The sequence below is a fragment of the Salvelinus alpinus genome, chromosome 18, assembly GCF_045679555.1.
Source record: "Salvelinus alpinus chromosome 18, SLU_Salpinus.1, whole genome shotgun sequence".
NCBI lineage: Eukaryota > Metazoa > Chordata > Actinopteri > Salmoniformes > Salmonidae > Salvelinus > Salvelinus alpinus.
In genome coordinates this window covers 1,064,510-1,074,101 of record NC_092103.1, presented here as the reverse complement: position 1 = coordinate 1,074,101, position 9,592 = coordinate 1,064,510, and positions in this window count along the sequence as shown.

Sequence of the window (9,592 nt, the reverse complement as noted above, 5' to 3'; positions counted from 1 at the left end):
TATCACTGCTTATATTTATGAGAGGTATTGACATGTTGAATGCACCGAGCTGTCTGTTTGAACTATTGGCGCACAGCTCGGACACCCATGCATAGCCCACAAGACATGCCACAACAACAGGTCTCTTCACAGTCCCCAAGTCCAGAACAGACTATGGAAGGTGTACAGTACTACATAGAGCCATGACTACATGGAACTCTATTCCACATCAAGTAACTCATGCAAACAGTAAAATTTGATTTAAAAAACATATAAAAAAAACACATTTTATGGAACAGCAGGGACATAGGAATTTTTATGGAACACAAACATAGGCACAGACACATGCATACACACACACGATAATATACGCATTATCCAGACACGTACACATGGATCTTGTACAGTAGATATGTGGTAGTGGTGGAGGAGGGGCCTGAGGGCACACAGTCGTCTGTGAATGTATTGTAATGTTTTTTAAATTGTATAAACTGCCTTAATTTTGCTTGGCAGCAGCTAATGGGGATCCATAATAAATACAAATAAAATGTCTGAGTTATCCTCTCTGAGATATTCATTCACACAATTTCAAACAAATTATTTAAATCACCTTTGGGATATTGGTTATATGTAATCGGATACTGCCTATTCCTAATAGAGAGTAATACTTCTTTGGAGCCGTGATTGATGTTTGAGATTAAATAGATATTATCTTGTGATTTTTGGGGGCACGGCTCTTTCAAGTGAATGTGAGTTCTGTAATGAATACAGGCCCTATTATTGACCTCTATGTTATAAACCTGCTAGTCTAAGGTGAGAGTGTGTGTACCCTGGCTCAAGTGGCAGAGAGGGAGTAAATACTGTGTTTGTGTGTGTGTGTGTGTGTGTGTGTGTGTGTGTGTGTGTGTGTGTGTGTGTGTGTGTGTGTGTGTGTGTGTGTGTGTGTGTGTGTGTGTGTGTGTGTGTGTGTGTGTGTGTGTGTGTGTGTGTGTGTGTGTGTGCGCACGCACATGCACTGGCTGGAGCTTTCCACAAAATGAGTGAGCTGCAACTTGTGGCTTTTATTCTCCCCTCTTCTGATTGGCCATATTTACACTATAGCCTCACATAATGGTTCATGTATTTCGGTTTCTAAAAGATCACGTCTTTACCTTCGTAACACATTATCACCTCACATGTAGGCAGAGAGGGAAATGGGTCAGCAATCATCTGAAGCTTCATGTTTTGTCAAGGTATCACACTTCTATTTGAATGACTTACCTTTCAGTCAGCATGTGATCAAAGTAGAGTCCAAACCAGCTATAACAACATGTGAGGCCTGTGAAGAGAGAATAAGGCAAAGCCATGGCCGGAACTTCACCGTCCGTATCTCTGTTTGAGTGACCACAGAGCACGGGGTCACGGTGACGCTGTTCTCTTCTAACCGGAGCTATTTAGTGTGATAATGGCGTTCGATTGCAGAGGACACAAACACCATTGTCACACTCCACAGCTTCAGAGGATAAGGATGGATGGAGGGAGGGAATATCTGCGATGTGGAGAGAGAGGGGGGTGGGAGGATACCTGGGGTAGAGAGCGAGGGTGAAGTCAGATAGAAAGTTGGAGAGAGAGAGAGATGGGTGGGGGGGTGGGGGGAGGATAACTGGGGTAGAGAGCGAGGGTGAAGTCAGATAGAAAGTTGTAGAGAGAACGAGAGAGAGAGAGAGATTAGTAATCTATTATAGATTTGTCCCTGGTGCATTTCATAGCCCGTTGGCTGAGTTTCAATGTAGAAATTACCACCTACAAAAACTTAGACTGATGACTAATGAGACCGCCACATAACATTTCACACAACATGCAGTTTGGTCTTATGGTAGATCTGTCTCAATGTTGGCCCAATAATAATTCTGCATGTAAACAAACACCTTTTGCTTGCAATGATTGTGATATTTTCACACCTACTTAAGTTCTTAAACCACTCTGGATAAGAGTATCTGCTAAAATGACTCAAATGAAAATCTGAACAACACAATAAATACAAGCATGCTACCAGACATGGATATAGTATGACCCTTGCTTAATACTGTAGTATGGCGGCAGGTAGCCTAGCGGTTAAGAGCATTGGGCTGGTTGCTGGTTTGAAATCCCTGAGCCGTCTAAGTGATAAATCTGTTGATGTGACTTTGAGCAAGGCACTTAACCCTAATCGCTTCTGTAAGTCACTCTGGATAAGAGCATATGTACAAATGTAATAAATACATGTATCCTAGGATTTACAGGTCTGCTGTATAAAGGCCTATTTCAACTCACACTGAGCTGCTATGACCGCTCACCGAACTGCACTAAGGCTCACGTCAGCTATTAATAATAAACCTGCTGCTAACCAGATGGAGCAGACAGACACACTGATCACAATGGACATGGGGAAAACTCTGACCAGTCCATTCACTATGCTTCTTCTGGAGAGGGAACACCTATTCCCTCTCCTTGATTATGTAGACTTGTGTTAGTTTCTTACTACCATTAAATTACATGTGCTCATTTAGATCCTACTGTAACTCACCATGAGACTACTGGTCGGTTGACCGCCTTGGCATCTCTCTCCCCATTCTACTCCCACTATGTAGGCCCCAGGACAGGGTTGCTGCTCTCTCTCTCTCTGTGTCCAAATTGGCACCCCATTCCTTATATGCACATAGGGTACCATTTCAGACACATCCTCTGACTCCTTCTCCGCTGTCCCGTGTCACAGCTCCACGCTCTTCAGTAAAGACCAGGTAGCCCTACAGTCCTGTTTGCAGCAGTCCATGGTGTGTTGACGCAGGTCTGGGGTATGTGGAGGGACGCAGGTGCGTGGACAGAGAGACAGTCAGCCTTTGGGAATGGTGCTGTCCCTTTCCCTCCCTTTATGTAGCCAGAGGAGGGTTGTTTGGACAAACAGTTAATTCCCCTCAGTGATAAGCTGCAGGGTAGTATCGATTGACCCTGACTTAGAGGAGGGGGGGGGGGCACTAACGTACTACCTTGGCATGGCAAACAGGCATGCATCCACCTTTGTCTCTTCAGCTATTATTCAGTCTTTGCTGTGCCGTACACACACAATCTCTTTGTTTGCTACCGTAACGTACAGTAGCTGTAGTTGTTCATGAAGATAGAACAGTAAGATAGCAACTTTACTTCCCCTTCATTGCATGTTATGCCCACCATCTTTTGTTTTTTTCCAGGGTCTAATAAGACCGTGACGGGGTCCTGAAGTGCTACCTTGTTCCTCGTGCCAACAGCATGACACCCAAAATTAAATGACAGATGTACTCTGTGTAACGGAGTAGACGGGCACATACTTAGTCATAGAGTGCACGTTAAAGTCTTAAAAAAAGTCCCCTTGCCTGTCATCATCATTGTCAACTGTTTGACTTCGAAGAGTTGGACAGGGGCTGGATGAGATAAGAATGTCTAAAAGCTTACCGTGAGCTGGTGTTTACGAACTGTCATAAAATATCTGTCAATAATCAATATTCACATTCCCAGAAAAATGTCTGTATGTTGTTACTATTACTATGAACAATAACAATACTGTTTAACATCTCTCATCTCCAATAACAAGCTTGCCCCAAAGAAAAGTCTGGAATTTTGAAAAAATGCAAATGTTCTTGGTTAGATAGATTCAGATATGCATTTGATGTTCTACATCGTGTACATCAGGGGTAGTTCAATCCGGCCCACGGATGGTTTGAGTAAAAAAAAATCAATATACTTCAAAATGACTAAAACCAAATAGAAACTGTGTGGACCTACATTTATTCCATTTTTTGACTGTGTCCAGCTTGCCAATAATCACCTAAATTAAAGCTAGACAGTCAGGGAGTATCGAAAATTCGTCCTGGTGTACATGATATGACAAAATGTAATTGTTACTCTGAATTACAGTGTCAAGTCCCAACAGAGGTCAACTGATGTCAAGGAAATCCAGGAAAATCCAGAGCTCTGTCGGTCATTGACAGGTCACTGATTGAAATGACACACAGCACCTTGGATATATTTCTCTTCACTAAACCTGTCTTTTGTGGAAAACTAAAGTAGTAGGCCTATCAGTTGGTTACATTACAATTGTGTAGCAGATTAGATCCTTTCCTAGCAGGGTTGTGTTCAGGTTGTCCCTCTATGTTTCAAAATGTTTTCTTGATACTGAACACGATCCAGATGACCTCAGTAACGTTTTATTAGACAGCCCAGATCCTGAGGGAGCCAGAGGAAGGATTTGGCTCCTGGTTTGTTTGCGAGAAACAGAGAGAGAAAGAGCAGAGGGAGAGCAGAGGGAGAGCGAGCAAGAGAGAGAGGGGGCTTGATAAAATGTACCAGGACAAGCAGGCCGCTTTTATTTGCTCGCCCTTGGAGCAGATAAGTCCTAGATTGCCTGTGTGAATGAACTGGGTTCCCTTCACCGAACAAACACATGCACACACACAAAGAGCCTCCCTCGTACCATCACCCCAAGCTTTGTGTAAAGTAGGCCTTATTCCTCTTTACTGAACGATAGAACGATAGACTCAATGAAATGTCAGTATAGCTAGACTTCTACCCAGTACTCAATGAAATGTCAGTATAGCTAGACTTCTACCCAGTACTCAATGAAATGTCAGTATAGCTAGACTTCTACCCAGTACTCAATGAAATGTCAGTATAGCTAGACTTCTACCCAGTACTCAGTGAAATGTCAGTATAGCTAGACTTCTACCCAGTACTCAACGAAATGTCAGTATAGCTAGACTTCTACCCAGTACTCAATGAAATGTCACAATAGCTGCTCTCTTCTTAGAAAAGTCATTCGGGGCAACTTTCCACTTCGTTATGGTCAAGGCAAGTTTGGTTGAATGTAAAACCTGCTTGCTTACACAGTGGAAAGTTGTGGAAACTTTACTATTGCCTAAATTAATTGAACAGAAAAACAACATGGTTGACAACATGGTTGAGTATATGAGTGTCCAAAACATTATGAACACTCTTTCAATGAGACAGAATCCAGGTGAAAGCTATGATCCCTTATTGATGTCACTTGTTAAATCCACTTCAGTCAGTGTATAGGAAGGGAAGGTGACAGGTTAAATAAGGATTTTTAAGCCTTGAGACAATTGAGACAAGGATTGTGTATGTGTGCCATTCAGAGGGTGAATGGGAAAGACAAAAGATTGAAGTGCCTTTGAATAAGGTATGGTAGTAGGTGCCAGGCGCACCAATTTGAATGTGCCAAGAACTGCAATGCTGCTGGGTTTTTCACACTGAAACAGTTTCCTGTGTGTATCAAGAATGGTCCACCAACCCAAAGGACATCCAGCCAACTTGACACAACTGTGGGAAGCTTTGGAGTCAACAAAAGTGGTGGAATGCTTTCGACACCTTGTAGAGTCCATGCCCCGACTAATTGAGGCTGTTCTGAGGGAAAAAGGGGGTGCAACTCAATATTAGGAAGCTGTTCCTAATGTTTAGTACACTCAGTGTATATTCATATAGCTATGAATGAATTGGGCAACACTAACACTATTAGCACAGACCTCATTGTATAGTAATAGAATCATATACATTTAATCTATAGAAAAGGCGTTGAACCTCTAATCCTGTCAATTTAACTGGTAAACTCATGGGACACTCGCAATGGCTTGCAGGCCACACATTATGTCATTGTTGACTTGAATGGGGAGGTTCAATCTATAGATTATATTACGTACCATCAAAACACCCATTATAAAATGTGTTTGGATCCTGATTGGTTGATAGCAGGGAGTTATAGCACTCAAAATCCCCGCATTCCACAGGTAATGCCTGTTAATAACTCTTTCATTGTTCATTTATCAATGTGGATCCTCTGTCCGACAGCCCAGTCAATTTATAAACTTAATCGCCCTCGGGAAATGGGTCAAGACAATATTTCCCCATGCTACTAGCCTAGCATTGGCTTTTGTACAGCCGGGGTTAATATAAGACTTGCCGTGTGCCTATCTGTGTGCTTATTGTTTTGCAATCTCCACTGTGCCCATGCATATGAACGTGATGAACTGACAGCTTCTCTGAGCCAGGCAAGTTCATTTATCAGGCTCATTATAATGGATATATTCAAAGAAATGGCAATATAGAAAAGTCTACATTTGAATACCCCTTCATTTACTAGATCCAGCTCACTCAATGGTCTTCCTGTAAAGTTTCATAAATTGTAAACAATAGAGGCACACTATGGGGAATTAAGGTGTGTAGCCACTTTATTTCTAACTATTGACAAGCCATACGGTCTAAAGGTCTTGTAGAGTACTTGCCTGAGTTCCCCCAGTTATGGTAGAACTAGTAGACCAGAAGGCAAGTTGAAGTTTATGGTCATAAATTTTGCACTGGACGTACAACTGAGCGATTTTCGCTAGATGGGCCAGCTGCAAAGTCAAAATAGGCGATATCCTAAATAGCCTGACTGCCATTAGGTACCGAGATGAGATCCTCAGACCCCTTGTGAGACCATATGCTGGTGCGGTTGGCCCTGGGTTCTTTCTAATGCAAGACAATGCGAGACCTCATGTGGCTGGAGTGTGTCAGCAGTTCCTGCAAGAGGAAGGCATTGATGCTATGGACTGGCCCGCCCGTTCCCCAGACCTGAATCCAATTGAGCACATCTGGGACATCATGTCTCGCTCCATCCACCAACGCCACGTTGCACCACAGACTGTCCAAGAGTTGGCGGATGCTTTAGTCCAGGTCTGGGAGGAGATTCCTCAGGAGACCATCCGCCACCTCATCAGGAGCATGCCCAGGCGTTGTAGGGAGGTCATACAGGCACGTGGAGGCCACACACACTACTGAGCCTCATTTTGACTTGTTTTAAGGACATTACATCAAAGTTGGATCAGCCTGTAGTGTGGTTTTCCACTTTAATTTTGAGTGTGACTCCAAATCCAGACCTCCATGGGTTGATAAATTTGATTTCCATTGATAATTTTTGTGTGATTTTGTAGTCAGCACATTCAACTATGTAAAGAAAAAAGTATTTAATAAGAATGTGTAACGGCAGCCTTCCTCCTCTTCGTCTGAAGAGGAGGTGTAACAGGGATCGGACCAAGACGCAGCGTAGCTCGTGTTCAACATGTTTAATTACAAACGAAACTGTGAACACTTACAACAATTACAAAATAACAAAACGTGGCAAACCAAAACAGCCCTATCTGGTGCAGCGAAAACACAGAGACAGGAAACAACCAACCACAATCCCCAACACAAAACAAGCCACCTATATATGATTCCCAATCAGAGACAACACAAAACATCTGCCTCTGATTGAGAACCATATTAGGCCAAACATAGAAACGGACAAACAAGACACACAACATAGAATGCCCACCCAGCTCACGTCCTGACCAACACTAAAACAAGCAAAACACACAAGAACTATGGTCAGAACGTGACAGAATGTTTCATTCATTCAGATCTAGGATGTGTTATTTTAGTGTTCCCTTTATTTTTTTGAGCAGTGTATATATATTTATAAACAACAGCTGGTGCACGATATTTAAGGAAGTCTCAAGGTTTTGCTCGCCTGAGGTAGAGTATCTCACGACAAGCTGCAGACCGCAAACTGCAAAGCGTTAATACAGGACTAAGATCGTATCGTACTACACTGACTCCGACGCTCGTCGGATGTGGGGGCGCTTGCAAACTATTACAGACTACAAAGGGAAGCACAGCCGAGAACTGCCCAGTGACACTAGCCTACCAGACGAGCTGAATTACTTCTATGCTCTCTTCGAGGCAAGTAACACTGAAACATGCATGAGAGCATCAGCTGCTCCGGACGACTGTGTGATTACGCTCTCTGCAGCCGATGCGAGTAAGACCTTTAGGTGAGATGGATTACCAGGACGTGAACTCCGAGCATGCGCTGACCAACTGGCAAGTGTCTTCGCTGACATTTTTAACCTATCCCTGTCTGAGTCTGTAATACCAAAATGTTTCAAGCAGACCACCGTAGTCCCTGTGCCCAAGAACACGAAGGTAACCTGCCTAAATATGGCTGTATCACAACCGGCCGTGATTGGGAGTCCCATAGGGCAGCACACAATTGGCCCAGCGTTGTTCGGGTTTGGCTGGTGTAGGCCGTCATTGTAAATAAGACTTTGTTTTTAACTGACTTGCATAGTTAAATAAAGGTTAAATCATTTTTTAAATAAATAATTACTACCGATGTTAGCACTCAGGTCTGTAGCCATGAAGTGCTTTGAAAGGCTGGTAATGGCTCACATCAACACCATTATCCCAGAAACCCTAGACCCACTCCAACTGGCATACCGCCCTAACAGATCCACAGATGATGCAATCTATATTGCACTCCACACTGCCTTTTCCCACCTGGACAAAAGGAACACCTATGTGAGAATGCTATTCATTTACTACAGCTCAGCGTTCAACACATTTACATTACATTTAAGTCATTTAGCAGACGCTCTTATCCAGAGCGACTTACAAATTGGTGCATTCACCTTATGATATCCAGTGGAACAACCACTTTACAATAGTGCATCTAACTCTTTTAAGGGGGGGGGGGGGGGGGTTAGAAGGATTACTTTATCCTATCCTAGGTATTCCTTAAAGAGGTGGGGTTTCAGGTGTCTCCGGAAGGTGGTGATTGACTCCGCTGACCTGGCGTCGTGAGGGAGTTTGTTCCACCATTGGGGTGCCAGAGCAGCGAACAGTTTTGACTGGGCTGAGCGGGAACTGTACTTCCTCAGAGGTAGGGAGGCGAGCAGGCCAGAGGTGGATGAACGCAGTGCCCTTGTTTGGGTGTAGGGCCTGATCAGAGCCTGAAGGTACGGAGGTGCCGTTCCCCTCACAGCTCCGTAGGCAAGCACCATGGTCTTGTAGCGGATGCGAGCTTCAACTGGAAGCCAGTGGAGAGAGCGGAGGAGCGGGGTGACGTGAGAGAACTTGGGAAAGTTGAACACCAGACGGGCTGCGGCGTTCTGGATGAGTTGTAGGGGTTTAATGGCACAGGCAGGGAGCCCAGCCAACAGCGAGTTGCAGTAATCCAGACGGGAGATGACAAGTGCCTGGATTAGGACCTGCGCCGCTTCCTGCGTGAGTCAGGGTCGTACTCTGCGAATGTTGTAGAGCATGAACCTACAGGAACGGGTCACCGCCTTGATGTTAGTTGAGAACGACAGGGTGTTGTCCAGGATCACGCCAAGGTTCTTAGCACTCTGGGAGGAGGACACAATGGAGTTGTCAACCGTGATGGCGAGATCATGGAACGGGCAGTCCTTCCCCGGGAGGAAGAGCAGCTCCGTCTTGCCGAGGTTCAGCTTGAGGTGGTGATCCGTCATCCACACTGATATGTCTGCCAGACATGCAGAGATGCGATTCACCACCTGGTTATCAGAGGGGGGAAAGGAGTAGATTAATTGTGTGTCGTCTGCATAGCAATGATAGGAGAGACCATGTGAGGATATGACAGAGCCAAGTGACTTGGTGTATAGCGAGAATAGGAGAGGGCCTAGAACAGAGCCCTGGGGGACACCAGTGGTGAGAGCACGTGGTGCGGAGACAGATTCTCGCCACGCCACCTGGTAGGAGCGACCTGTCAGGTAGGACGCAATCCAAGCGT